Source organism: Tiliqua scincoides, chromosome 2, assembly GCF_035046505.1.
Source record: "Tiliqua scincoides isolate rTilSci1 chromosome 2, rTilSci1.hap2, whole genome shotgun sequence".
Taxonomy (NCBI): domain Eukaryota; kingdom Metazoa; phylum Chordata; class Lepidosauria; order Squamata; family Scincidae; genus Tiliqua; species Tiliqua scincoides.
This window is the reverse complement of record NC_089822.1, coordinates 29049261-29059757: the sequence shown is the minus strand read 5'-3', so window position 1 is coordinate 29059757 and position 10497 is coordinate 29049261.

Below are 10497 nucleotides of genomic sequence, written 5' to 3'. Positions count from 1 at the left end.
ACCGCTCTTTCTCCAAGGAGCAGAGGTTGGTGTACAGTACATAGTTCCTCCCCTCCTTTTGTCCTCACAACAACCCTGAGAGGTAGGTGAGGCTGAGAGATAGTGACTGGTCCAAGGTCACACAGGAAGCCTGATGACTGAGCAGGGATTTGAACCTAGCTCTTCCAGGACTAAGTCCCAACTACCAAACCACTACACCATCTGAGAAGGTGATTGACAAGGGCAGTATTTATTCACAATATTTATTTTCCATATTATAAACTCTCAAGATACTAGAACAGTGATTTTCAACCTTTTTCATCTCATGGCACACTGACAAGGCACTAAAATTTTCAAGGAACACCATCAGGTTTTTGACAATTGACAAGGCACACCATGCTGCCAGCAGAGGGCTCACATCCCCCATTTGTCCTACTTATAAATGACTTTCCCCCAAATTCCTGTGGCACACCTGCAGACCATTTGCAGCACACCAGTGTGCCTTGGCACACTGATTGAAAATGGCTGTACTAGAAATTAAACTTGTTCATAAGTGCTCCTTCTATCTGGTGGATGTCCCCACAGGGACTCAAACCCTTGGCATGAAAAGACTTGTGTCTTTGTTTCATGCAGTTGCCTTCCAACACATGTCACAACGATGACACATGGAAGTCAGGTTGATGTCAAGGTGTCACTCTATGGATAACAGTCTTTTGGTGTGTCCATGGATGCTGGGGGTGTTACTAGGAAGAGTTGCTCTAGCAGTGCTTTGCCAGGACAGGCTTGGCTTGGTGTCTGTGTGCTATCAGTGTGATATGGGTATGACAGGTTTAGCCTAGTGGTTCCCAACGTAGGGTACGTGTACCCCCAGAGGTACTTGCTATGACCTTTAGGGATACTTGAAAAATAATTGAATAATGGCTGAAAAAGGCAGGTGTGTATCAGAATGCCTTGCAGGGCTGGCAAGGCAAGAAGGAAGGCAGTTAGCAGGCTGTGAAAGTCCCAGCAACTGCTAGTTTCTGGTCATCAATTCATTTTTTATCAGATATGGATCAATGGTTGAAAGCATATAAATTTCAAAGAACTATATTGTTTATAAACATTTTGTTAATATGAGGGGTACAATTTATGGAAAGGGGCTGCCAAGGGGTACACAAGTGAAAAAAGTTGGGAACCACTGGCTTAGGCTATGATAGTTGTTGCAGCAGTGTCTGTGTGATGACAGCTCAGCATTCCCCCCCCCCCCCAGCCTTCAGATTATTTTATCCTCAAAGGTTAATGCCATTGAGTGTGGAGGTGGAAGGTGCCATTTTCTTCAAAAGCTGGCATAAAAGATGGCTGTTAATGCCCCTTTTAAACACATTTTGGTAAATTTGCATAGTTATTTGTCTTTTGTAATATTCAGGTTCTGCTAATCACTGATTGACACACAGAAGTCTTCACTACATAGGTAATGAACTTTTCCTGGCTTCTGAAATTTTTCCAGATGTTGCCCACACATTTTTATCCTAACTTCAGATTTGAGAGCTAGAAAGTTGCTTTAAAAAAAAAAGCTAATATTTCAGAATACTGAATTCCTCCCCCAGTACTAATTTTCTGTGTTCATGAAATGTGATCACAAAGCCATGTCTATAGTCTTGCACACTTATAGATCTGAAGGGAACAATATTAGGGAACCATATGAAGGGTCTATAGAAGAAACACTTATTCTTAATGCTAAGTACATTTCCATACCAATGACCTAAGTACATTCTTTAACGTACAATGAGAGACAGGATGGCAGACTCAGGAGGTTTTGATGCATCTCTCAAATGTGTCTTTGCAGTATTCATACTCAGTTTGGAAAAAATGAGGTAGAAAGTCCCCAATCAGTGATTTGTTATGTCAGCCAAGCAGTAAAGAATGCCTCTGGTATAATCATCTTTCTACTCCGTGTCACTGCCCTGTTTAAACCTGTCTGCACTGTCTCTTTGGTATTTTATACATCAGGCTCCTGGTTCGTACATTTAAGAATATCCATCCTTTCATGCCTGCTAGAAGGTTCCAGACTCAGGAATCTTCTGAAAGGCTACTGAAAAAACTCCACAATCAGGGAATTAGAGGACAGGTCCTCTCGTGGATTGAGAACTGGTTGGAGGCCAGGAAGCAGAGAGTGGGTGTCAATGGGCAATTTTCACAATGGAGAGAGGTGAAAAGCGGTGTGCCCCAAGGATCTGTCCTGGGACCGGTGCTTTTCAACCTCTTCATAAATGACCTGGAGACAGGGTTGAGCAGTGAAGTGGCTAAGTTTGCAGACGACACCAAACTTTTCCGAGTGGTAAAGACCAGAAGTGATTGTGAGGAGCTCCAGAAGGATCTCTCCAGACTGGCAGAATGGGCAGCAAAATGGCAGATGCGCTTCAATGTCAGTAAGTGTAAAGTCATGCACATTGGGGCAAAAAATCAAAACTTTAGATATAGGCTGATGGGTTCTGAGCTGTCTGTGACAGATCAGGAGAGAGATCTTGGGGTTTTGGTGGACAGGTCGATGAAAGTGTCGACCCAATGTGTGGCGGCAGTGAAGAAGGCCAATTCTATGCTTGGGATCATTAGGAAGGGTATTGAGAACAAAACGGTTAGTATTATAATGCCGTTGTACAAATCTATGGTAAGGCCACACCTGGAGTATTGTGTCCAGTTCTGGTCGCCGCATCTCAAAAAAGACATAGTGGAAATGGAAAAGGTGCAAAAGAGAGCGACTAAGCTGATTACGGGGCTGGGGCACCTTCCTTATGAGGAAAGGCTACGGCGTTTGGGCCTCTTCAGCCTAGAAAAGAGACGCTTGAGGGGGGACATGATTGAGACATACAAAATTATGCAGGGAATGGACAGAGTGGATAGGGAGATGCTCTTTACACTCTCACATAATACCAGAACCAGGGGACATCCACTAAAATTGAGTGTTGGGCGGGTTAGGACAGACAAAAGAAAATATTTCTTTACTCAGCGTATGGTCGGACTGTGGAACTCCTTGCCACAGGATGTGGTGCTGGCATCTAGCCTAGACGCCTTTAAAAGGGGATTGGACAAGTTTCTGGAGGAAAAATCCATTATGGGGTACAAGCCATGATGTGTATGTGCAACCTCCTGATTTTAGGAATGGGTTAAGTCAGAATGCCAGATGTAGGGGAGGGCACCAGGATGAGGTCTCTTGTTATCTGGTGTGCTCCCTGGGGCATTTGGTGGGCCGCTGTGAGATACAGGAAGCTGGACTAGATGGGCCTATGGCCTGATCCAGTGGGGCTGTTCTTATGTTCTTATGTTCTCAACCAGCTCTTTGTAGCACCAGACAGTTGTGGTTTTTCCTCTTTAGCCACATGCAGAGTTGCAATGTTCCTTCCATGCGTGACAGATACTATACATTGACATTTGCTCCTTTACCCTTTGTGTTAAGAACATAAGAACAGCCCCACTGGATCAGGCCATAGGCTCATCTACTCCAGCTTCCTGTATCTCACAGTGGCCCACCAAATGCCCCAGGGAGCACACCAGATAACAAGAGACCTGCATCATGGTGCCCTCCCTTGCATTGGCATTCTGACATAGCCCATTTCTAAAATCAGGAGGTTGCACATACACATCATGGCTTGTAACCCATAATGGATTTTTCCTCCAGAAACTTGTCCAATCCCCTTTTAAAGGCATCCAGGCCAGATGCCGTCACCACATCCTGTGGCAAGGAGTTCCACAGACTGACAACATGCTGAGTAAAGAAATATTTTCTTTTGTCTGTCCTAACCCTCCCAACACTCAATTTTAGTAGATGTCCCCTGGTTCTGGTGTTATGTGAGAGTGTAAAGAGCATCTCTCTATCCACTTTATCCTTCCCATGCATAATTTTGTATGTCTCAATCATGTTCCCCCTCAGGCTTCTCTTTTCTAGGCTGAAGAGGCCCAAACGCCGTAGCCTTTCCTCATAAGCAAGGTGCCCCAGCCCCGTAATAATCTTAGTCGCTCTCTTTTGCACCTTTTCCATTTCCAGTTATCTGCTGTCATCTCTGTGTCTGGTCATTTGCCTCTCAAGAAAACCCCAACAACTGATGGAAGGTTTGTGCTAACAATCCATACTTCAGTCTTTGCAATGCTGTTGATGCTGGTGCCTGGTTGCTGTGGGCCCTGGGACAAAGTCATGCACCAGGGTCTTAAATGTCTGGGCCATTTGGTTGAGGATCTCAGATAAAATGGCAGACAAAGGAATCTTCCTAATCTTAGAGAGCTGCAACCAGTCCAATTGGCAGTACACACTGAGCTCGTATATGAATCAATGGTCTGACTTTGCTTCATGTGGTTTTTTAAAATGGGTTTAAAAGGCTATATTTGTTGAAATGCCTAGTGATGGCACCCACAAGGCTGCAGTCCTCCACTCTCTGAAATCACAGAGGTCATACTGAACTCAACTACACATTATCTAGAATAAGATACGGCAGAGTTTCTCAAACTGTGGGTTGGGACCACTGTGTGGGTCGCGAGCCAATTTCAGGTGGGTCCCCATTAATTTCAATACTTTATTTTTAATATATTAGTCTTGATGCTACCATAGTATGTGACTGCATTTAGGGAAATGTTAAAGACCTGTTCTTTTTCAAGTGGGTGCTCCTCTTTTATTCAGCAGGGGGAGAGTAACTGGCCCACCTCCCCCCAGCAATGTCTTTTCTAGTGGCTGTCTGCTGGTGTTCTTTTGCATATTTTTAGATTGTGAGCCCTTTTGGGACAGGGAGCCATTAGTTATTTGATTTTTTTTCTGTAAACCGCTTTGGGAACTTTTTGTTAAAAAGCGGTATATAATTATTATTATTATTATTATTATTATTATTATTATTATTTTCACAATGATAGTAAATGGGACTTCCTCCTGAGTAAATGTGGGTAGGATTTCAGCCTAGGATTGTGAAAAATTTTCCTTCTTGATGATGTCACTTCCAGTCATGGCATCAATTCTGGTGGGTCCTGACAGATTATCATTCTAAAAAATGCGTCTCAGTGCTAAATGTGTGAGAATCACTGAGATACTCCGCCCTGCAACCCCTGTGGGCGCCCTTCCCGGAAGCAGCAGCAGGAGCTGCGAGAGCCATGTGCGCTGGAGACCCCGGCAAGGCTAGCAGGGAGACCTGGCTCTGAGCTGGAAGGTGGCAGCCTGCCCCCTCTGCCCACCAGGCCAGGGACTGAGCGCACACTCCAAGCATGTCTGCTCAAAAGCAAATCCCCACGCGCTCCACGGGGCTTACTCCCAGAAAAGTGTGCCTGGACTGCACCTGATCCTTTCCTTGGGCAGAGCCTGTCCAAACTCCCATCCCCACCTTACAGATCAAACACGCTGCACGTGGGATCCAGTGCAGGAGGCCTCCTTGGAAGTTGCACTGGTCCTGAGTCCAAGGTGGCTGCATGGGGTCAGGTCCGCTTGGTGCCAAAGAAGGAAGAGAGGCTGTTGCTTTGTCCTTAAATTACCTCTGCTCCCCCCAGCCACAGCCCTCCGCCAATCCCCTCAGGGGAAGGGGTGTGTTCCCGCCGGCCTGGCCATACAAACTCTGATCTCCCTGCTGTAATTGGGTGATTGGGAGAACCAATGAGATATAGTATTTAAGAACTGTATTTAAGAATTTTAACACCCCCCCCTCCAAAAAAAAACTGACTTAAGAGACAAAAAAACCTTAGAGACAGACAGACAGTGGGTCTTTTGTGCTGTGTTATGAACAAATGGTAAAACTTGTTTTGAGTCATTTTGCATGGCTTGAAATAACAAGATGCTGACATTTTCTTAAGTAAAATCAACAGTAATTGACTAATTTAATATGCCATACGTGCAGTATTCTGTTGATTATATAAAAATGAGGAAAGACAAATATTTTAACAGTTGAACTCACACAGATGGTGTATTAAGGTCATATGTGGCTGAAAAGTATCTCTACAAAAGGGCATTCTTAACATTTTAAACATCTGTATACATCATAGAACGAACTAGATTAAGGCCTCCTCCACATTAGGGCCCCTTAGAGAGGCGAATGTGAGAACATGGTTATTCTACAGTTGGCTGGATGTGGATCTATTAAGTGCTACAAGGCACTTTATATAGTGTTGCGTTATTATCTTTCCATGCCCATTCCCACAACACAAGCAAAATTAGATGGCACATAACTACACCACCCATAGCAATCCCAAGAAAGAGACTTTGATAACTGGTTTATTTTTAATTTTTTTTATTAATGCTTGAAAATTAAGAAAAAGTGAAACACCACCTGCTGAAAAGCTGATGGGGAAAGGAATGGTGTTGCACGTTATGATATGATAGAAGTGGAAGGGCCCAATCCTATCCAATTTTCCAGTGCCAGTGCAGCCATGTCAGTGGAGTGTGCACTGCATCCTGTGGCAGGCAGGCATTCACAGAGGCCTCCTCAAAGTATGGGAACATTTATTCCCCTACCTTGGGGCTGCAGTTGCAGTTGCTAAAAAGTTGAATAGGATTGGGCCCAAAGTAGCTAATTTTTTAAGCTATGCTCTTAGACTTTAGCACAAAAAATGCAATGAGAATTGAAATAAAGGCAAAGGCCAGCTGTTGAACAGTGACGAGAGCGGAGACCCCACTGCAGGACATGTTGTTCTGTGGGTGTAAGCAGTCATTGCATTAAAAAAATTTGCCTACCTGGTGGAGAGGAGCTAAATCTACTCCCCCACCCCCATGATTTGCTGCTCTACAGAATGTTAACATTTCTGAAAAGGCTCCATGGTTGGAGGACAGGTAATAGAGGCAATACAACCAGGTTTTGCAAAGCCATCTCATCAACTGCCTCATGACACGCTCCTTCCAGCGGGGGCATCAGCAGTGCTTTGCCAGCCCACACATGAGACCTGCAAATGCACTGAAAGTCAGAAAGATTGCCAAGTCAGGCCTTTAAAAAGGCAAGAGGACTACAGGGGAAACACAGGAATGCACTGGTTTGGCAGCAACATCACCTGGATTTTCTGTAAAAACGGATTGAACAAATGATGTCAATTCCAGAGACAACAACTAGTGTGGAAGCACCCTAATATTCACAGTTCAATGGTATCCTGTTGAACAGACAGAATTTCATATAGAAAACGAAGACTAAGCTGCATGATCTTCCTACAACAAATGATCTTCCACACAAGGAGTATGCCTCGTGCTGAGTGAGCATCAGTCCCCAGGACTTTCAAATTGCCTCCTACTCCTCTCTGAACTTGTGAGTGGGCTTGAAAATTAACCTACTTTAACCACTCCTTCCCCCTGTCCTCTGTGCAAGGCTAATGCAAGAAGAACATAAGAACAGCCCCACTGGATCAGGCCATAGGCCCATCTAGTCCAGCTTCCTGTATCTCATAGCGGCCCACCAAATGCCCCAGGGAGCACACCAGATAACAAGAGACCTCATCCTGCTGCCCTCCCTTGCATCTGGCATTCTGACATAACCCATTTCAAAAATCAGGAGGTTGCGCATACACATCATGGCTTGTACCCCATAATGGATTTTTCCTCCAGAAACTTGTCCAATCCCCTTTTAAAGAGGACCAGTGCCAGTCAGCCCAGAGAATTTTGATGTGCAGTATTCATCATGATCAGGACTGCATCTGCTGACCCCAACAACAGTGGCATCAAATTGAAGTGTGAGGAAAGGGAACCCAGCACAGAGCTTCTGGCACTGTCATCACTGATGCTGACTTCACTGTCATCCTCTGTACTCGTTCTGCTAATCTACGATTTGGAGTTTCAGCAAGGGCCAAGAGAATCCCTGAAATTCAAAACTCCATGTGCTGGCTATCTGTGAGACACAATTAGAAGCTGAAAATGCCTTTCAAAAATTAGACCCACTCTCAGCCACGTTGCAGCTGCAGTGATGTTGCCAAGAGTCCCTCCAGTCCAGAAACAACAAACGGCCAGGATCTTACATCAATACAACCAAGGAGATCAAGTCTGAAACCCCCTCCCCAAACTCCAGTAAAGTTCTTACACAACTTTCCATGACTGCTGCTTATCATGCAGTGTCCTGCACTCTGACTCACCTCAAGACACCTGTCACCAGCTGCAAATGCAACCCTATGTACACTTCCTGGGGAGCAAGCCTCATTGAACTTGATGGATTTTACTTCTGAGTAAATGATTATAGAATTGTGCTGCATGGCTGCATTTGAAAGGAAGTCCCATTGGCCTCAGTGGGACTTACTTTTGAGTAAACATGCACAGGCTTGTACTGTACATAGTTTACTATCAGCTTCTTGCCTGAACAATGATTCCAGAATGACAATCCAGAGAGATCAAAAGTCATTCTGCAAAATGAAAAATCATAAAAACCATGAGTTCAGTTATCCAGCAAAAAGTCCACTAAGATTTTGTGTCTGGTATATTTTAATCTCAGTTTCTGGAGGAAAAATCCATTACGGGTTACAAGCCATGATGTGTATGTGCAACCTCCTGATTTTAGAAATGGGCTATGGCAGAATGCCATATGCAAGGGAGGGCACCAGAATGCAGTACTCTTTGTTGTCTTGTGTGCTCTCTGGGGCATTTGGTGGGCCGCTGTGAGATACAGGAAGCTGGACTAGATGGGCCTATGGCCTGATCCAGTGGGGCTGTTCTTATGTTCTTAAGTTGCTTATTATCTATTTCAACCTGTTATTTTCATATTGAAGTTTCAGTTAGTGTTGGATTTTAATGCCAGGTGTCTAAATAGACCAATGCACAGTACAAAATAAAATAAAATAAATCCTCTATTCCAGTGGTTCTCACACATTTAGCAACGGGACCTACTTTTCGGAATGAGAATCTGTCAGGACCCACTGGAAGTGATGTCATGACCGGAAGTGACTTAATCAAGCAGGAAGATTTTTAATAATCCTGGACTGCAATCCTACCCACACTTACCCAGGAGTAAGTCCCATTTATTATTATTATTATTATTATTATTATTATTATTATTATTATTATTATTATTATTAACAACAATATTTATGTACTGCTTTTCAATGGCAATTTACTATCATTGTTAAAAGAATATGCATAGTAGCTTGTTAAAAGTATAAGTCTGTAACATTTTCCCAGATGCAGTCACATACAGTGGTAGATCAAGTACATGTACTTCAAGATCAAGATCACGTACAGTGGTACATCAAGTCTAATATATTAAAAATAAAATATTGAAATGAATGGGGATCCACCTGAAATTGGCTCACAATCCACCTAGTGGGTCCCAACCCACAATTTAAGAAACACTGCTCTATTCCTATTGATATTGATTAACAGTACAATCCTATGTGTGTTTGCTCAAAAGTAAGTCCAATGGGCCTTACAGGAAATCGTGCATAGGATTGCTGTCTCACAGCCCAATCCTATGCATGGCGTACTCAGAAGTAAATCCCATTAGAGTCAATGGGACTTACTGCCAGGAAAGTGTGAATAGGATTGGGCTGTCAGGCCGCAATCCTATCCACCCTTGTCTGGGAGTAAGCTCCATAGACTATAATGGAACTTACTTCTGAGTAGATGTGCATAGGCTTGGGCTTTCTCAGGCTAAGGCTGCCAACCTATCCACACCTTCCTGGGAGTAAACCCTATTGATTACAATAGGTCTTACATTTGAGTAGACATGCATAGGCCCACAATCGTTTAAGAAATATATTGCCCTCTATCCTGAAATGCAATATATGATACAGTTGTTTTTTGTTTTTACAGATAAAGCTTCTAAAGAAAGCACATTAAGTAAAAGAAGCTCTCATAAGAACTAAAGCCCTAACTCCCAGAATAGTTCAGCCCTCACATCAGGACCACATCGCACATCCTCAGCAGTTCAGAATGTGACCCCGCCCCACATGCCATCGTTTGGAAGACGCTCTGAAATATGTGCAGAACAGGAACAAAAGATCTTTGGGGGGGGGGAGCCAAGAGACCCCCGGGTGACATCATGAAACCAAAGCGCCCCACTAGATCAACATGCAAACCAGTGAGGTTTGCCACAGGAGAAACCTGCGAGTGGCTCCAAAAAGCAGAGCGCACTGCAGATGCGGTCAACTTGATCTTTGGTTTGGACCCCCTGGAAGGGTTTCCAAGAGAGTGTCCACATTCACACGTTACTCTGCCAGATGCCCCTGGCCCGGTCCAGGACTCCCGAGCGATCCCTGCAGACAGCTGGGCTCTCCAGCGCGCTCCACCCACGAGACCCAGTCTCCAGGCTTGAGCCCTCTCCGAGGAGCGGCCGGCCGGTGGGAGAGCCCCTTCTGCCAATGGCTCGCAGCCCCCCGCCTGTGGCTCCTCCCTCCAGTGTCCGGGCTCGGCCAGTCTCCGCTCCTGGTTGAACAGCCCCTGCCGGGCTGCTGCAGCCCAGTGCGCGAGCGCCCGGAGACAGGTAGGAGCCCCTCCACTCGCCTCCATGCGCCTCTCCTAGAGGAGAGACCCCCGCAGTGCCGCGCAGCCAGAGTCGTGGGCAGGAGGCACCAGAGAACGGCAGCGGCAGCAGCAGCAGCACTTGGGGACAT